We start from the raw sequence: 20,121 nt of genomic DNA, 5'->3' as shown, positions 1-20,121 counted from the left end.
ATTGCAGTGGATATTATGATTGAAAGTAAAACGCTTAGGCGATTTACATCCGTCCCGTATCAAAAAGAAAATAAAGGTTTATGAACCAAAACGGTAATTTGGTTGAAATTCTCTTTTGGAGATGAACTTCTCGTCAAGATCCAAAGCCATAAAGTATCTCAGGACTAAAATATCCGCAGCTGGGATGAAAGCACTCCATTAAGGGCACACCGACTACAGAGGATTGCTAAGCGGAAGATCCTTGTTAGTCCGCAAGGCTAGTTGCATACTGCCGGGAAAATGTTTTGAAACCTGAATGGCTTCCGAAAAGGTCAACTGGCAAGAGGTTTCCAAATGCATATGAAGAAAATGTTTATATCAAATAAGAAATAAAGGAAAAGCAAAACTCAGGTGGATAGATATTGTTGAAGATTTGAGGACGAAGAAGATTGCAAATTGGTGTAGAAAGTTGATCGTCCAGAGTAACTAACCAGAAGCTGTATTGTGTCAGAGAGAGGAAATAGTAGTTTTTCATGCGTGTGTTTCAGGGTTACATACTTGGAAAAAAGAATGATGATTCGGTCAAGGATCGCGATTAAAATTACGGAGTTATTTGAATAAGAATAAGTAGAGTTCGGTTTAGAGTAAGAAAAAGCAGCGGTGGCAATTGAAGCAAGGACATGAACACCCATGAACGTCTGGAAGAGGGCAAGGCGGGCCGTGCCCCCCCCCCCTGGAAAAGAATAGTCAACCAAAAAATATATATTTTTCACATATAATTTCATTTCAGCTGCAATAATGTGTGTTAATTATTGCATGAATATGATACATTCAAATTTAAACAATGGTTTTTGAGGGAACAACACTATTATTGGAGAAAATGTGCCTTGTTTGCCCCCCTGGAAACAATATACCTTCCTTGCCCCTCCCTGGAAAAAATCCTGCGGATGTCCATGGCATCACCCAATACTTTAGTGGAACTTTGACTTGCCTGTGCTAAGGACATTTTTAAAAGATACTTTGATAGATATTTCCATTAGAAATGTTCTCTATCTACAAATCTTTATTAACACACAATTTCGAGGTAAGAGATCGTGTAAGAAAGTACGCTGGGTGCTCAAGTTTACAAATGTTGCACCAGACTTTATCTACATGCAAATATGCATATTAGCACATATGCATATTAGCACATACGGGCAGAAGTACACTGCTGAACCTACAAAATTTACATGTAACTAAACTCACGTTATGAATACCTTGTTGAGATAGAAGTACGAGGCTTTCAAAAGGTTTCACAAATAAGTAAACAGCATGACTGCAATTGTAGCCATTTTTCTGCAAGTCGGAAGTACAAAACACGTTTTTCCGTAGATGACTTTTTATTCACTATTCCTATTTGGCTAATCCAACTTGCTCAATAGTTAGCTACCATTCACTAACAACGGCATAACCTCAATCATCTGTTATGCTAGTCTATGAAGAGGTGAATAACCGCTACTGTCAACTAACATATGGGTCACCCTGTATTTAAATCTCTTGTGCGACCATCCCTTGTCATTTTCTATGCCTTAAAATTCCCCGAAGAATCTGAAATGGCGGCCTGCTTTTCATTCCAAGAAGTCGCACCCTTCGTAGCCGCTGATCAAAGATTCCTAGCAATTAGGAACTCGGGATTGGCATGTTTACGATAGAAGTAGTATCATTAACGTCAATGAAACAGAGTTTAAATAGGAAGGGAACGAAAAAGGGCGACAAATTTGCAAATACATATGGAGCCTGTTTGCTCGAAGGCAAAATTTCATTCAGGAACTAAATGATGATCTCTAGGGTTGGTTTCTGTACTGCGTTAACTAACAATTTTGAAGACAGATAAAAACGACTCGGGACAACGTATTAATTTGCGTAATCTCACGCTTTTGAACCCAACGAACCCCAAGGGAGAATGGGGAAGGGTGGAATTAATCCTGAACAGTGTGGAGCTAACACATACCTGCCTTTGTACAGTCCGGACAGTTCTGGGTTGTAATGATTCTCCTGAAAATTAATGAGACTATTACAATCCATAAGTGTCCGTGACCGTACTTGTAATTTTGTTATCTTACGTCCCTTTTCTGACATTTTTGGCGATTTGCGACAATGAGTATACGTGAGAAGTAGATAAACATGCCCAGGACGAGACTCGAACCCGTGGTGGAGAGATTGAAAGTCGACCACTTATCGGGCTCGGTCACGAAGGCAACGATACAGAGTTTCGATATCGGGTTTCGATATGTTTTAGATACATCGCATAGCGAATAATATTTTTGTTATATGTTAATGTACAGGCCTAGACTCCCGCGTAACAGAATGGTTAGGGCTCTTGCCTTGGATACGAGCGGTTTCGGATTCGATTCCCGTGGGAGACCTAAATTTCGATGTTGACCCAGCATCGTGAGAGCAATTTGGGAGCTACATGACAGCACCAGTAGTGGATTCCGGTCTCGAAAGGCTGATAACATCGGCGATGGGATTCATGGCCTCCCCAGTGGGAACTGAGTCCTCTTGTAATCAACGGGTCTAGAGTTCGATACCCGATGGAGACACATGGTGGTTGAGATCCCACTTTAAACTATATATCCAGTCCCGAATAGCCTTTCTGTGCAAAAGATGGACTTAAAATCTTAAGTCTCATCTCACTGAAAGGTGATCGCACTCAAATATCAACCTCACTTATACAAGTGCACCCTGGACTGCATTTTGTATCGTCTAGTATAATCATCTATGGTACTTGTGTGCTCTCTATATACGTATGTTTGGATTGTAGTTTGATCAATTTCATGTCACCGTTCATCCTCAAATTCGCGATAATACAAAAGTGGTAATAAAAGTGGCGGAAAAGCGAAGTAAATCAAAGGACCAGAGTGCAATTTGAAGAGGGCTTCAGGGCAAATTCTCCCTGTTCTGTTTCAAATTTTAGCCTTTGGAGGGGCTTCGAAACCAGGTACAGGAAATTTTTGAAATAACATACTAGAAAGTGCAATTAAACATCGCAACATACTAACCACTACACCAAAGAGAGCGGCAATTTTCCGGCGCAGCATGCCTTCATCGCAGGTTACAAAAGCTCTATTTTCTTTAGCAGACACGCATCGATTGATATATCTTGTCTGGGCGTCTTTTTGTCCCTTTTGCCTTCCGCATCTCGGGGTGGGCGGACAAGTTGTTGCGTTCGGTGTTTGGGTCCTCCCAGATAATCCCGGAATAAGAATGACGTAAACAGATAAACGTGCCGGCAACACTCGAGAGGCGTCATTGAAGGGCTGGCCGGGAATTACAGTGTGCTTCGGGATGCGACGCTCAATGCATATCAATCAATCGGGGCCGCTTGTTCCCTTCAATGGAGACGAAGGTAAAATAACTTGAGATCGACAGCGCAGCTGTGTCCTTCATGGTACGAGTCAACGAGACACGTGTAGATCTGAGCTGAGGATACACTGGGAAAGTCGCAGCACACGCACACACACAAAGAGGGCTCCACAGAAAAATTGCCAATACAGAACTCGAAACGCATAAATTGACAGTTAAACATATAACTTTGGTTTGATCTTGCATTTTGAGAGCGTCACACATAATAGCACCTGTCCTTTGATGTCGTTCCATGTGTGCTTTGATCCACCAAATAGGCACATCATTAGCAGTTTGTGCACTTTGATGTGGAAGAGGAGTCAATATACGTATTTGTGTCAATTCACACATTTTGGGTTCTGTGCCAAGGGGAGTCAAAATCGACAGAAGTTGTACACTGAGATGTAGAAAAATACTAATAAGAGAAACCATGAAATACAATGAAGTCACACACTCATATCACACACCAACACACAGAACGAGCGAGAGTGAGAGAGATAAATAAAGAAGCGAGAAATGGATAAAGAACCGAGAGGCGGAGAAAGAGAAAGGAAAAATGCGAGATAAAGAGAAAAAGTACAAGAAAAATAAAGAGAGATGAAGAAAGAAGCGAGAGACAGAGCATAGACGTGAGAAAAAGAGAGACAGAGAAAAACGCGAGAGAGAGATTAACAAAGAATGGAAAAGTGAGAAAATGAAAATATAGAAAAGTAGAAAGAAAGATAAGAGAATACAGAATGAAATGAGAAAGAAACCCGAAGAGAAAAGGCAATAATCAAATAAAGAGGAAGTAAGTACGAACAAAGAGATACTAAAACAGAGATAAGATCCAAAACTACAAAGAAAACAAAATAGAAAAATGCAAAAACACAATTTTTCGCCCGGGTATGAAAATTCTACCAAGGGTTCGATATTTACAGCGTGACCGGAATATGTTTTCGACGCTTATCTTTTTTAGCCTTGGGGGCAAGCGGGGACTCCACTCTGCTAATTAATAATCTACAACACGTTCACCTAAAGAAATGTGGGAGAGGTGGCATTTTCTACACGGGCATAAAATAAAGGTGTCAACTGCTATGGTACGCAAATTTTCTTTTCCAAAGGGGGCTCGAATTGAAAAAGTGGATATCATATAGCTGCGTCCTAGGGGACACGATATTTCGTAATTATCATTTTTCACCTTAATTTTAAAAGTTGTTCAAAAACAAAGAATGGTAATCGGGGGTTATTTTAAGAGGAGTTTGCATTTACCACTGGTTTTTCCAAGAGTTCTCTTGTTTTGGTTTGATAAGTGATTTTATAGACATTTCTAGAGGGGATGTTGCCACCAGCCAGCCCCCTGCGTACGCCAGTTGTGACGACATTTCAAATTAAGCCCTGTGTACAACCAATTGAAGTAAGGGAACTTCCGATTTCCCTGCATATATTCAAGAAGACTTCAAGAAGACTTGTGAAAACTGAATGACAAAAGGGAAGCTATTAAATATACATTCTTTACGACAAAAGATGTCTATCTTGGCTCGGATACCTTTGTGACAATTACGATGACACAGCCGATAGCGTGAGATGTTCAATCATGGATGCTTAGGCCTAACATAGATTACAAATCAGAGATCGTGGTATCATCATGGTGTGATACGATCTAGATGTATTGCAAAGTCTGTCTCAACAGAATAGTTACCTTCCGTCGCTGCGACTCCAAAGCCAGCCACAGACAAGAATTATACTGCAATAAAATTGCGCATCCCATGTCTGGAAGTTCCATTACAAACCTATTATGTCTGAAGCTAACGTTCCATCATGAACCAAGAAGAGCAGAACGGCGTCTGCAAATGCAATCACACAGCGTACGAGTATCGCTGAATGGAATTGTATTCCACCAATAATTGCATCTGAAAGGGTTAACTAAATAAGGAACTGTAAAGCTCAAACAATTCAAAGGGAAATGTTGCTCGACAAGAAACTACGATTAGACATAAGAGTCAAATTCAAAGGAAAATCATACGATAAAATTCGATTTCTGAATTACAAAAGCTTCCACGTGCGAATTTTTTTTACGCTCAATAATTAATCACGGATATTCATGTAGATATCATGCAGAAATTACGCCAGAAGTTCCGAGTTCGAATCCCGGCCTGAACATGGTGGTTGTTGCGAGAGTCCCTCATTGTCGTGATTAGTGAAAGTGACAGAAAAACAACGCTAAATCAACAAAAATTAAATCAAATCAAACTAGTGCAGGATAAATTTTCCTACAGGACGATTATACAAAATTACATCATGTAATTTTTAAAAAATAAACAACATTGCAACATAACGTAAAAGCATACGTGGGGATGTGTTAATAGGGCCGTACACATTTACAATCTCGACCATGTGGGGAAATTGCTTAACAAAATCGCACCTGATATCAGCCTCGGCGGGAATGAACCTTGTAGTCACGCCCTGCTGACTGGACCACAGCGACTATCGAAATTATAAAATACTATATACTTATTCAATATTATAACAACTTATATATGTTGCACGGGGGATTTTTCAAGCGCCAAGACATACGAGCTGACTTTTTGCGTGGGTAGCCAGCACCGGCTCTTCCTAAAAAAGAGTCCATTAGCTTTTCTGACACCAACAAGATGAGGGAGGGGGTTCTTCCTATCGTGTTTCCGACGCTGTGACTTTCGGTACAATGAGAGTAAGCAAAGATGATGTCTTAGTCATCAGCAACTCTGATTATGCTGTCAATTGTAAGGTTCCTTAACTTCTCCGGAGCAGACATAAATGGGAAAGCTAACCGTGAACACTTTTCTTTGCTTACATGCTTCGACTTAAAGTGACTATTGAGCCATCATTTCTACAAAAAAATATACAATCAGAGCTGATGGGCGGACGGGCTGTTGTCGGCTTTTCAGACTACTAGTCCTTTCATCTAACACCGCAAACCTGAAAAATATAGTTTCGAACCCACATTAATCCAACAACAATTCCACAAGGACACTATTGGCAATTTTTCGCAACCACGACCATAACTAACTTACTAAATAACTTTTTATTCATTTCTGGGTTCATTAAACAAGTCGATGAGGATTTCGCACGCTGTAGGATCCTACGAGACAGATTACGCCATCGAAATACCACAAGAAATCTCTTGGAAGCCGACCAATCGTCCCGCTTGTCCTTGCCGATGTCCATCTGCCCACCTAAGACAAGAAAAAGAGCTTAAGCCAAGGAGGAATACGGTAGTGACACCTTTGGAACACCGGTTATCAATTCCTCGCGACGACGGGACTGTCAAATACGCTGCGACCAGATTAGACGGAGCTCCGACGCCAAGCCTTGTTTTTCCAGGCAGGAAGAGGACGGGTATGCGATTACCACAGTCTCCCTTGATCCCCCTGATAGACATAACTACTCCATTAAGATATAAAGGGAAGGGGGCCTTCGTCTGACGTAGGATGTCATCACCACCGACGGCAGCCGAGTTGACAAACACTCTCTTCCCTTCTCCTCTTCTATTTTTTTTATTGACGAAGGCTTTCAGGGAAAGGCATTTCGCCCTGTATTCTGAAAGCTATTGTTTCTCAATCGCTCGACGGACCAAGGGCACATTCTCGAAATATTCCTTAAATGACTTTGGAATCTGTAGACGTATACAAAAACTACTCGGTTATAAGGGGATGGTTTCTAACCGTACGGTATTTTGGGGGTTGATAACAATCACACGACATTTTATTTTTATTTATTCCTTGTTTTGGATGGCGAAGTTAAGGCATAAGCCTTTTCTTCCACTTAACCATCTACATTACATTTTTTAAATTGATTTTTATAGCTAACTGTATGTCAAATATATAAAAACTAAGAACTTTAAGATACCAAAAAAAGAAAAAAAGAAAAAATAAAAGAAAAAGACGCAAAAAAACAAAAAATAAAAACAGAAAAATACACGTAAAACATAAACACACACACAACAAACATACAGAAATCAAATTACAGAAAAAGTCGGTGGGTGTTCGTCCTACAAGTTTACACGAAGATTTAATTTTATTCGCCATTTGCCATTATTTGCCATTGAGGCAAATAGAGAGATTTAACAGTCTGCCTGTGACATTGGGCTGAAATATTCATAATGAACTGACTTCATATAATTATGAATTATTTTGTGCTGTCTGCTAACATTTTTTTAAAAAAAAAAAATAGTATGACGACAACACCTGAATGCATGAAAAGCATCACCGAAAATATGTTACGTGTGTGACGCTTTCAAAATGTAGCCAAGTTTGACTTCATTTCTCCGTGAAGCATATAGGCTGCAGACCCTAATAATTTTTGCTGGTGAAATATGAAAATTATACGCATTCACAAACATTTAAACCTTAATGAAATTTTAAAAAACAATGCTAATACACTAACAATACACTACCGGCCGCGGTGGCTCAGTAGGTAACGCGTCTGACTACCATGCTAAAGGTCCCGGGTTCGATCCCCGGCCGGTTCAAATCCGGGAACTTTTCTAACGATGGAAGCGGCCCCGGCGCCCACCCAGCGTCGAATAACATGGGTACCTGGGGGAAACCCTGGGGTGTAAAGGCGGTCAGGGGCGTGATGCTGATCACATCACCCCCACTCACGACCGGATCAAGAAAGTGTGGGGCGTTACCCCCACACCCCCCATACGCCTTCATGGCGTGGTGCTATGCACAGGGGAACACTTTACCTTTTTGTTTTTTGTTATTTACATGGAGTAGCACCACTTTTTGTGCAATGCCGCATAACTAAATGTTGATTACTTCACACCATGTGGTGGATATTTTCTTGTTCACACTGTAAATAATCTCATTATTCCATAAGCCAAATAACATTTATTAATTAACTTATTAAATGTTTTCGAGGAACTAAAATTCGCTTCCAAAACATGAACATCAAATGAATACAAGGAAGAAGGACGACATGACAAATACACACGGAATTGTGGGAAGACAATGGACAAGAGCCAACACGCAATGTACACAACAGTGAGAGAACCCATTGTACAGAAGCTCCTTTCCAGCATGCACCCGCATATAATGAGTTTTATATTTATACCTCCCTGTGGAAATCTCTCCAATAAACCTCACACAGAAGTAAAGAGATGGCGGAACCAAGATGGAAGGAGCCAAGGTTGTTATAATGATGACCTTTGCCAACGCATCGTTGCATAACGGTGCTTTCTATTTATAGTAACGGACAGACTCCACAGCGTTCTGTGATGCTATAATCGCATAAATTATGCGGAGAATGATAAAACGTGGATCTGGTTGTTGTCGTCCATTCTAATTAACATTTAGTGGCTGAATAGTTGGGCAATGGGATATCGTCGTTGACAGTAAATAATTCGCTCCTTAAAGTTTCATATTAATGCTCTGATTAAAAAATAGAAACGTGAACAAGACACACATAAAATCAAGACGAGACTCACTGTTAGAAATCACCGTAAATTGACAATTTTCTACCGTTAAAATTTAATAGTATGCCTATTAAGTATTACAACTTCTCCGTTGCCGTGGGCTGTAAGGCACTGTGCTTTGGAATCCGACTGCAGGACGGCATGGGTTCGAGTCCGCCTGGGTTGTCTCTTGGTATTCGGCCTGTGTATAGGACCGGTGGCAACCCACCATCGTGAGGAAATTCGGGAGCTACGAGTGAGTAGCGTTACCCGGTCTCGTAAGTCTCCTATAACGGCTGGGGGTTCGACGTGCTGGCCCCACGTCACCCCACTACCGGTTGAAGATCTCCACACCTCTAGGTAGAATTGTGGGAGGGAGACTGGCAGTCGGGAGATCGGCCTAGACCCTCCAAGGGCTGTTGAGCCACGGGTTGTTATTAAGTATTAATTTACAAAAACTGGACGAGACAGGTTTTTAAAATATTCAAATTTGAATATTTTATCAATGTAAAGATAGATAATGATGAGAAATTACAGTTGAGCGCACCATGGTGGGATGAAGGCAACTCACTTCTGCATAGTACACCCTGGTTAACTTTACTTGTGCAGCCCAACAAGCAGCGGCGTGCCCAGGATTTTCGAAAGGGAGGGGTTAAGTCCACTTTTCTGGTATCTATCATTTTGCCATCTTTTCCTATCTTTGACGTTCTTTTTTTAGGAATACTGAGCCAAAAGGTGAGGGGAGGTTATAACCCCCACTAACCCTCCTTGGGCACGCCACTGCCAACAAGACTCTGCCGTCAGGACCTACAGTATAATTCTCTGCAGGGCTGTGTGTTTTGTTCTTGTATGTGCTGAGTGTCGCTTTACAGCATCGGCTTTTAACCTAGCTAAGGAGACTTTAGTCCTCAGGCACACTTGTTGATTTTTGTTATACTAAGGGACTTGGGCCCGTATAATGTGACAGGTGCAAATACGCGTAATTTGAAGTTTGAATATTGCAGTAAAACCGAATTATACAAATCCACATGCTGCACTGTAAAAATGTTAAATTTTAGGTTCGATTACGTTTCACAACATGATATAGTAGTAATTAAAAATTACAATCTAATCAATGTGTTAACGGGAAATATGGTTAAGTCTAGGATTCGGATCTTTTTCAGATTTTGCATACAACAACAACTTTTTCTTACGAATTGTGCCCGTTACATTTTGACAGCCGGCAAGCCTGATTTTGGATGGCCCACTGGCCAACACTTGGCACCGCTCCTTCTTCGTTCAAGCACTCGATACAAAGCGACCACAGAACAAGACTTGATGACCACGTGTCATCATGGAAAGAGCCACTTTATAGACCTTTGCCCTCAGAAGGTCTGTTGCGCTATCGAGATTTAAAATATGAAGAGTGAACAAAACATTCTTAAAAGTAGTTATTGCATTAGAGCCATCAAGATATCTGAAATCAATATAATTTTTTGGGGGTGGAGCAGCTCAATGTTTATTGCTTTAAATGTAAATCGAAAAGCCCACAATGTTTCTACTAACCACCTCGTTGGCAGAGCGCGTTTACAAATCGACTCACGATATTGTACCCAAAGGTTCTGGGTTTGAGTCCCGATCCGAACTGGGCACGGGTGTATCTTTGCGATTGTTCCATAGTCAATTTCATCTAACCATTATACATCCTGAATATCACGATTGATTGGTTTGGTTTATATTGCTTCGCTTGTCTTCCCCTTTTGGCTAATCGCGAAGATGAGTACGAATGGTGATGAGATGAAATGGGCTAAGGGACAATCGCAAACACACATTAACATGACGCAACGTAAATCCCACAGTCTGGCTATGAGTCAAAGCGCCAGAGCTTCGTTGGCCTGCAAGACTGCAGTAACCGGGTGTACTACGTGGGAGATAGGTTCAGGGTTGTTAAAGGTTCAGGAATCCATAGATTCTAATGGGCTCTATTGGGTTCCGCTGCAGGACCGGAAACTTTTTTCTCGCACAATTTAAATTCGGTCCAAGTTGCGAATAGTTAACATTGAAAAAAGGTTCCTGGACCGTATTTTAATTGTTCCTGGACCGTATTTAAATTGATGCGCGAAAAAAGGTTCCTGGACCGAATCTAAATTCTTCCGCAAAAAGGTTCCCGGACCGTATTTAAACTCATCCGGAAAAAAGATTCCTGGACCGAATTTAAATTCATCCGAAAAAAATATTCCTGAACAGAATTTAAATTCATCCGTAAAAAAGGTTCCTGGACCGAATTTAAATTCATTCTGGAAAAAGTTCCTGGACCGAATTTAAATTCATCCGGAAAAAATATTCCTGGACCGTATTCAAATTGATCCTGGAATAAAGGTTCCTGGACCGTATTTAAATTGATCGGGGAAAAAAGGTTCCTGGACCGAATTTAAATACTTTACAGATAAAAAAGGTACTTTACGATCCAGAACCCGTTTACGCTTGCCGATTTTCTCTCCTGGACCGGAATTGAATTTATTTCAAATTCCTGGACCTTTAACAACCCTGGATAGGTTGACATTTGAGTGTCTTCTATAAAGGGTCACCTATAACATCCTCCAAAATGACAGAAAAGCGATGTCAAATAAATTACTTCGATTTTATTTATTTCTGTTATTTAGAGTCGCTTTTCTGCCTCTTTTGGCGAGGGACACTAACAAAGAACACCCATTCCCAGGCCGGAATTCGAACCCGGAACCCCTGGCGTCGTAGCGCGCTGTGCTAACCACTTCGCCACGGAGTTCGACTCAAATAAAGTACTATTCCAGTTAGAAGCCGGTGATTGCGTAGGCAGCTGAGACAACAGTCAGTGGTACCGCTCGGCACATCACTGTGGACTTACCGCTCTTCTGCATCCTCTCTCTCCCGCTGATAACATCCTTATCAGGCATTTTTTTTAGACGGTTCCTGGCTGGTTTCGAGCACCACTGCTTTGGCCTTCCCAGCAAGACACAAATTTAACACTCGCTCACAGCACGCACACACGCGATACAAACTTGCACACGTTGGCGGTGAATGAAATTAACGAAACTATAACAAATCAGCGACCAAAACAGCACACCTGTTGCATTTGCCTCCCACTCCTACGCAGGGAAACAGTTCGTACACATCAGGCGCACGCACACAGCACACACGGACTCTCGCACGCGTACAATAGGGATGTGAAACCCGGCGTTCACTTCTTGACGCAAGAAGTTGAACGGAATCCCAACAGATGGCACGCAAGATCACGACATAATCTGGTGATCGGTGAAATGGGAAACTTTGCTTTGTGTTCCCTATTATTTTTTATTAAGATGCATTGAAATGTAAAACATAATGTTCCCATTAATCTAATCAATCTTGTTGTTTCGGGGAAAGTACAGTTTATTTCTTCATTACGTTTCAAAAATGTCTTTTGAAGAATGGCGAAATAAATTTATCTCCAAATCACATAAATAATCAATACATTTAATATAGAACGATAGCCAAAATCATTTGGGGAAGTCCAACAACTAGTGAAATTTCAAAGAAGTACCAACAAACAATAATATTCCCGATTTTCAATTTCCTTCGCCACTTATATTGAATTACCTTTTTAAAAAATGTCTTTAGAAAATTGAGTTTTTTAAAGGCACTTTCCATTTTTTGGTTAACAAAATCACTCATTTTACTCTTTCTTTTTAATATTACAGTACAAAATAGTATATATGTATAATGGCAGTGTGCATAAATGAATGAAATAAGTACAAGTTAATGCACTTGAAAAACATGTATATAGCGATGCAAGCAAATGTTGACGTCATAAGTCAGGACCATGAGTTCTCATTCGTTACTGATTCTTTACACAAACAGATTTTGAATATTTCCGTAATAACAGTCAGCTAACTGTGACAAGAAAAATGCCATATGAACAATTCCTATGTACAGACGTTTGGCGTTCACTAGCGATAAGAGGATTTTCTTTCTCACCAGTGCTGGTGAGGATTCGAATACTCTTGAGAGGAGATAATCCCTCGTGCAGCCTCCAAATTTGAATTTTAACAGTTAGGTCTTTCTTGAGTTATGGCCGGAAGAGTGACGACACTTGCAGCCTTAGCTGTTAACCACTTGGAAAGATGGTTTCCACTCCGATAACCAGAAATCCTTGCGTTACATTACCGGTGAATCGATCTAACCGGGAAGCACATTGCTTTTCGCTTCCATGTTGACGGATGAGGGCACGGTAAATTTCAATTGTGCATCAATTTTCATTGACAAACATATTAAAGTGGAAATATTGGGATTAATTGGAAATTTTCGGTGTCCGAAACTTGCCTACCAGTCGTTATCAACTAATTTAAACCAAATGTTATACCTCTCAAAAAACAAAAGTTAAGAACCAGCCACTGCACTAAATAGTTTTCAAAATGAACAATATGTAGATTGGGGGGAGGAAAGATCTTTACAGTGGCGGCGATTGGGTTTCAAAACTGGGGAGGCAAGGTCCAAAAACTAGGGGGGCAAGGACAGTTTACTTTTCCTTGGTAGATAAAAGTTTAGCATAGTGGGAGCAAAGGTTGCACAGAGTGGGGGGGCAACCCCCCCCCCAATCGCCGCCTCTGTCTTCAAATATTTATTATTAACATTTGGATAGGGTATTTATAAAGAGTTGCGACTAACTTGTAACAGTACCTACCTTTTTAGTTATTTTCTGATAAAACTATATATTTTTGTTGATACCTCTCTGGTACCAACATGCAGAATTATATAAAGGTATTTTCAGAAGTGTCTGCAATTTTTTTTCAGCACAATAGTAGCAGACAGGTCTCCAGATTTGAACTACAAGCAGTAGCAAAAAAGGGGGGGCTTGAATAGACATGGAAATGTAAATCAAAAGATGGGTAACCTAGCATTTTCCTGCCGCAATTTAGATAGGCAAATCAGGGTCATATTTCATGAGGTCTATTGATAATTGAGTTTTAGAACGGCCGTTTTGCATGTAGTGCTTCGAGTGGCTGTTGCAAATTACCGTCAATTTGCACTTCAGAAATGAATTACAGAGCGGATATTGTAAAACGGCAATAACCGAAGACAGTAAACTGATTCCAGGGCGAGGAAGGAGTCCTTTTCGTTCTTTTGGCGTTTGTCTGCATTGGAGTCGCCGGTGCACCATCTGGACAACTTAAGAGCGTTGATGTGCTCCGGGGTAATGACTGTAATTATACCGAAGGGTAATAATTACGGTAATGAGATTGAGATGTGCATTGCTGTTACATCTTCGCCTGTATAAGGACCTAACGTCTTTTGCACCCTAATCTGGGAACTGGCTCTGGGGTCGGGATCGAAAAGATTGGCACTAACGACCTTAGGTGTGCTTACGGGTGGACTAGCATCGCTTGTTCTCTACCAGATGACGCTCTGCTCAAGCAGAGAGAAAGGAAATCATGTACGCGTGAGGTTAGAATATATGAGGTCTAAATACTACCCGGCCGAAAGGAGAAAGAGAGACGTATGCTTGATGTCTGGGCTTGACTTGTGTTGATATAAATTGCAGACCCTTATTTGTGTCTGGCTTTATTGATAGCTACCTCATAAACGTTTGTTTATTCCTTACGGATGTCAAAGGCCACTATACATCTTCAGATGTTTAATCGTTCCTGGCAATAGAAGGGTACGGATGTACAGTCACGGACACTGCTGGGTTGTAATGATTCCATTGAAAGTCAATGCATTCATTACAACCCAGAACTATCCATGACTGTACTTTTGTATCAGAATTGCTGAAACAAGAACGATAAAACAAGTTTGGCGAAGAGTCTGACTCCAGCGTAAGATCGTACACAAGGAAAAGTACTGCCTCTTTTGGCTAATTGCGAAGTTGGTGATCAGTGGCGTGCCCAAGGTGGGGGGGAGTTGGGGGGTTATAACCCCTCCTTTGGCCCAGTATTCCTAAAAAAAAAAGTGCAGGAAAAGATGGCAAAATGAGGGCTGACTACTAAAAAATGTATACCTAACCCCATTCTTTCGAAAATCCTGGGCACGTCACTGTTGCTGATGATATGATGAAGTTGATGAAGGAACACTCACAAAGAACACCCATGGCCAGGCAAAGGATACCATGTATCGAAGCGCACAATTGGCATCATACTGTATACAGTAGAACTGACGTCATAAGAAGAGTATCACATTTTAATCCTACCATTTTCAATATCAAAATGCGGATATGTAAATTTACCGGGAATATTTTTCCCTGATGTTAAATGATCCACAGAGTGTAGTGTACAGTCTGTGTATTTCATCTTTCATTGTTCGGTTTGAAAATAAAGGAGGGAAATGGGTAGATTAAAAAGAAAACTATCACGTTTGCAGTCCATGTTTCCGCACAAAAAAACGTGACTTTAGCATCCGAGGGAGGGAAAAAATGTGTAACGCTTGGTTGCCATGGTCACACAGTAGCATCCAAGGTCGCGAAGAGACAACAGACACTCATACAGCCGTGAGCAAAACACAGCTAACTCGGTGCCATGTTATTCCAGGTACATCCGATCTGCGAGCTTCTCTCTCCCCTCCGCCCTCGCATGTTTTCACACCTGTGGATTTACGCTCCGCTAAATTTAACCACGAATTGTGTGAAAAAACAAAACATGATACAGCGATTTGGCACCCAGAGAGCAAGAGAACGAAATGCACGTTGGTGCAAGCCTTTCACTCCGTTGCACTCTGCAGGTGTTCCGACAGTGTTGGGATTTCCCAGCCTATACGCGGACGACACAACTTTTTTCGCTAACGGATACATTTCACGGTGACCGGACGAAGTAACCATATCTAATTGAAAGTTCTTCATGGTGACTGCGAACATTTGGGCAGTAATATTGTGGGGGTAGAGACCGAGTGATTAATTGATTGATTTTACTCCGCTTTTCTGCCACTTTGGGCTAATCTCGAAGATGATGATGGGTGATATGATGAAATTGATGAAGGGACACTCACAAAGAACACCCACGTCCGGACCTGGATTTGAACCCGGGACCGTAGAGACCGACTGAAGAGGGAGAATTCGGTGCTTGAATCTAAAAGGGGAAAATGTCATAATTTGATGAAATGAGTTTAATTAAACTTCCCTGAGCGCTAATTTTCTTGTCCCAGAAGCTCCAATAAAATTACAGTAGTTTAGGTTCCACACTCAGCTTGGTACTTTATTGGCAAGAAAATAAGGCCCCAGTCTAATTTTCTTGGCTATTTCACATTCAAATCACATTATTTAACGACCATAATATCCCAGATAATATTCAAACATATTACGTCATCAGTGGCGTGCCCAGGATTTTCGAAAGGGAGGGGTTATGTATACTTTTTCTTGGTAGTCAGCCCTCATTTTGTTATATTTTCCTACCTTTGACGTTCTCCATGAACTTGCCTTGGTGGTTGAGTGCGATGGTTGACTGATTGATTTGGTATTTTACTTAGCTTTTCTGCCATCTTAGCTTATCGCGAACATGAGGATATGTTGTGATAAGACAAGATGGATGAATGGGCAAAGACATGTGAACGATAACACAATTCCTACAGAGGATTATCCTGGCTGCAGCTCCAGGCGCCAGAGCATCGTTAGTCTGCTAAACGCAGTCCAGGGTGTATACTACGTGGAAGAGAGGCTAACATTTGGGTGTCTTCAGAAAGAGTAACCCCTTACACCCAAAGAAAAACGACATGAAATAAATATAAGTATACAAGAATGACATACTTGAAATAGTTGGAGATTACTGTACAAAACTTACACCTACAAAGAAACATTTGGCAGGGCACAGCGTAATTAATTCACATCGAGGTTGACACTTCTGCGGACCTTTTCACCCACTGGCCTGGAAAAATAATCCAGATCTTAACTCCCTGCAACATAATAGCTCTGGAGAGAAAAAAAAAAGAGCATCATCTTGGGTGTTCGACCGTTCAATTTTCCGCTTCCGATACCTCGTCATTTGTTTTATCCCCTCTGGAATTTCCGTAATTATCTCCAGCCGTCGAATCAGATCAGGGATGGAAATGAGGAAGCGATGGGCACTTTTAGGTAAAACAAGCTGTGCACTCCGCTCTGCTATCCGCGAGGGAGAAAATCAAGATAGATAGAGGAAGGAGGGAGAAAACTACCACGTCAGGCAAGATCCTTATCTCCAAAAAAGCTGCCTGTGTGCCTAATCCGGTAGGTAAGATCAGAATCTTGTGGATTACTCTTAAAAGTCTGGACCTCACCTGTAGCCGAGCGGTTTGAGAAATCTTGCCACCGTTGCTTGTTGATGAGTCTTTTCCCTTCGATAGTTAAAGCGGATGCAGAGATGGGAGACTGGATTGCCAGAGACGCGAATTTATCGTTTTCCGTACGGAAGGGTGTGAAAATGGAAGGTTTCCTATAAGCTTATCAACTACACACGAAGGGTTTGGAGGAGAATGGTGTAGTTGGGTCAGTGGGGAGGACCAGGGTCAGTCGCCCATCGAGTAGAAAGGAGGATGATACCACTAGACTTTCCATGAAGAAACAACTTCCTTCAAACTGGCGCAATGAAAATTTAAGGGACATGCGTTTTCCCTTTAGTATTTATGGTAGCAAAAATGCTTGGAAAATCTCACTAGTTTATGGAAAACATTTCTTGAGCGAGTTTGATTGATTTGCTTTATTTTACTTCGCTTTTTGTGTCACTTTCTGCTAATTTGCAAAGATGGGATGAGTGATGATGTGATGAAATTGATGAATTGACACTCTCAAACATCCATGCCGGGATTCGAATCCGGGACCCCTGGCGTCGTAGGGCGATGTGCTAATCATTCCGCCACGGGGCCCGGCTAGTTCGATTTTAAGTCACTTTATGCGCAGATAAGCTAGTTGGGACTGGGCTTACAGTACTTTAGGACACACTGTGTCTCCAAAGGTTGTCAAACCCGGAACCCCTTGATTACAAAGCGACGGCGTTACCACTTTGCCATCCATAAGGCCGAAGCATTTCTTGATTGACTGATTTGGTGTATTTTACTTAGCTTTTATGTAACTTTTGGCTAATCACGAAGATGGCAATCAGTGATTATATGATGGAATTGATGAAGCAACAGTCACAAAGAACCACTTCCAGGCTGAGTAGTCCGCCGTTCGCGGAAGCTAAGCAATAATCCATAAGGGGAAACAAATGATCCCATTGTGTAGGAAATACAAATAGTATTCTGATTACAACATAGAAATTTTCGTAGTAATACAAAGACTATGAACCCATGGAGATCCGTCAGGTATGAAGATCAACGTTGTTACTGTTCCATAAATTTGAATTTTACTGAGACGTTTAATATTTACAAATAAAAACAAGTCAAAGAACAATAAAGAAACATCGGTCATAACTTTAGCAAAGTTATGATCTAAACAATCTTGATTGCTGTTCAGACAAGCAGTAGTGTAAGCCCGATAAAATTTTCCGTTCTGCTCAGCTTCTTTTGGTAGTCAAGGCTAAAATTCCACCTCTCTCATATTTCCCTCTCTCTTTCAGTTTCTCTTCTGTCTTCCTCTTTCTGCACGATGGCGCAGTGGTAGCCTTGTCGCCTTGTAATCAAGGGGTCCCGGGTTCGATACCCGGTGGAGGCACATAGTGGTTCGGATCCCACTTTAAACTGTAGGTCCAGTCCCGATTAGCCTTACTGTGCATAAAGTGGACTTAAAACAGCAAATCAATCAATTCCTCTTCCTGCAGTTTGTTCTCTTCTCTTCATCTATATTTAACTTTCTCTCCTCTTCCCTCTGTTTCCATATCCTTCTTCCTTCATTCTTCTGTTTATATATCTTTCTTCCTTTCTCTGTTTCTCTTTCTTCTAAGTTTTCTTTACCATTTTTCTTTTCCTGGTTCTTTTATCTCTTTCCTCTGTTTCTCTAAAGTCTTCTTCCTTTCTTTCTCTCATTTTCTCTGGTTTATTCCTAATTTTCTTTTCTCTTTATTCTTCTTTCTTCCTTTATGTTCTCCCTTATCTCTTTCTTCCTTCCTCTTTTTCACACCTTCTCTTCTTTCTCTTTTAGATTTTCCTTTTTCTTCCAATATCTGCCTCTCTCGCTCTGTATCCTGTTTGTGTGTTTCTGTGCGTGTGTGTACCATAAATGATTCTTTCATGTAGCTATTGGGGTGTGCTAAGACAATATACCAGCGAGACGCCTTGGAAACAAATGCTTTGCTAATATAATCAGTTAGTGTCCTCATATAAAAAGAATAAATCGATCGTTTTAGATACATTTCGATAGGAATTTACTTCATTTCAATGCAGGCAACTTTTATTAGTGCAATGGGCATTTATCAAATTCCAATGACACTAAAAGTTGTATACCATAATACCTGAGATACTTGTAACAGTTTGCTATGGTTAATGTTGAGAGCAAAACTGCAAAGAAATGATGTGAAGAAACAGAGAGAAAAAAAAAGACTGAAGAGTTTGAAAGAAGCAACAAGGGGAAAACGTAAAATTCCGAGTACCTCCTTGCATGCACAACGAACATTAACGTACTGAATAAAACGTTGACCACTAAAAAATACTACAGAATTGGTTGTTAAGTACAGTCTTAAAATGCCGGCGTGTGGGTGAAATCGCTCGCAGCAAGATTCCATTTTCTTCAGTTTTTGAGGGGCGTATCAGAACTATAAGACAAAAAACATCACACGTGTAATTTCTGGAAAATGTATGCATTCAGCACTCATTTCGGCTCTTTTTTTCTCTAGTTATTTTTTGTTGATCGGGAGGCGGTGGTTACGTCAGAGTCGGCTTTCCGGAAAACATGACAGGGCCCTTGCAGGAAGGGGGAAATAATAACAAGCCGAAAGGGAGTCGACATCTTTCATTTCCAAAGCGCTGCACACGCCAGGGATCACGCGCGAGGCCTTCGTTGCAACGCATCGCTGCGTCCGCTCGGTGATCCTTGCGCCATCTGTAGGAGGAGCAGGATACGGCGGATCCATTGTCTCCGAGGCCTTGCAGTTGATCACTGCAATTTCCAAAACAATTGATCCTCGCCGAGGCGCATAAAGTGGCAATTGAATTCGCGAGATGGGAGGAGGAGGGGGAACCGAATCAAGGAGATGATGCAGCATCCGGAATGGATTTGCTCGACTCGAACCTTTACAAGAATTGTGATTTCCGACAAGCCGTAGAAACACAACGTTCTGGGTCTTTTAAACCTCTGTACAGGTATGTGGGTAATCGTGAGGAATAACTCGGCTCCACGAATATTTTTCGAGGGAGAAAAACAAGCTTGTGACTTTGGGGTGCGATGGTAAGGGAGAAGCTTGTGGCTTTGGGGTGCGAAGGTAAGGGAGAAGCTTGAGACGTTGGGGTGCGAA

General features: G+C 41.2%; 1 protein-coding gene across 4 annotated transcripts in view; it reads right to left on the bottom strand.

Moving 5' to 3' along the window:
* Positions 1–20,121, bottom strand: part of cv-c (RhoGTPase activating protein) — a 698,249-nt gene that overhangs the window by 494,599 nt on the left and 183,529 nt on the right. The window contains exon 1 of one of the 4 annotated variants that reach the window (XM_083119447.1): positions 11,646–11,911. The exons of the other annotated variants lie outside the window; for them this stretch is intronic. The gene's annotated coding sequence lies outside the window, so the exon portion shown is untranslated. Of the gene's footprint in view, positions 1–11,645; positions 11,912–20,121 lie in introns of those variants that run through there. 4 annotated transcript variants of the gene reach the window in all.

Source organism: Lepisma saccharinum, chromosome 3, assembly GCF_977018435.1.
Source record: "Lepisma saccharinum chromosome 3, izLepSacc3.1, whole genome shotgun sequence".
Taxonomy (NCBI): domain Eukaryota; kingdom Metazoa; phylum Arthropoda; class Insecta; order Zygentoma; family Lepismatidae; genus Lepisma; species Lepisma saccharinum.
The sequence above is the reverse complement of the archived record's forward strand: the minus strand, read 5'-3'. Positions and strand labels throughout refer to the sequence as shown.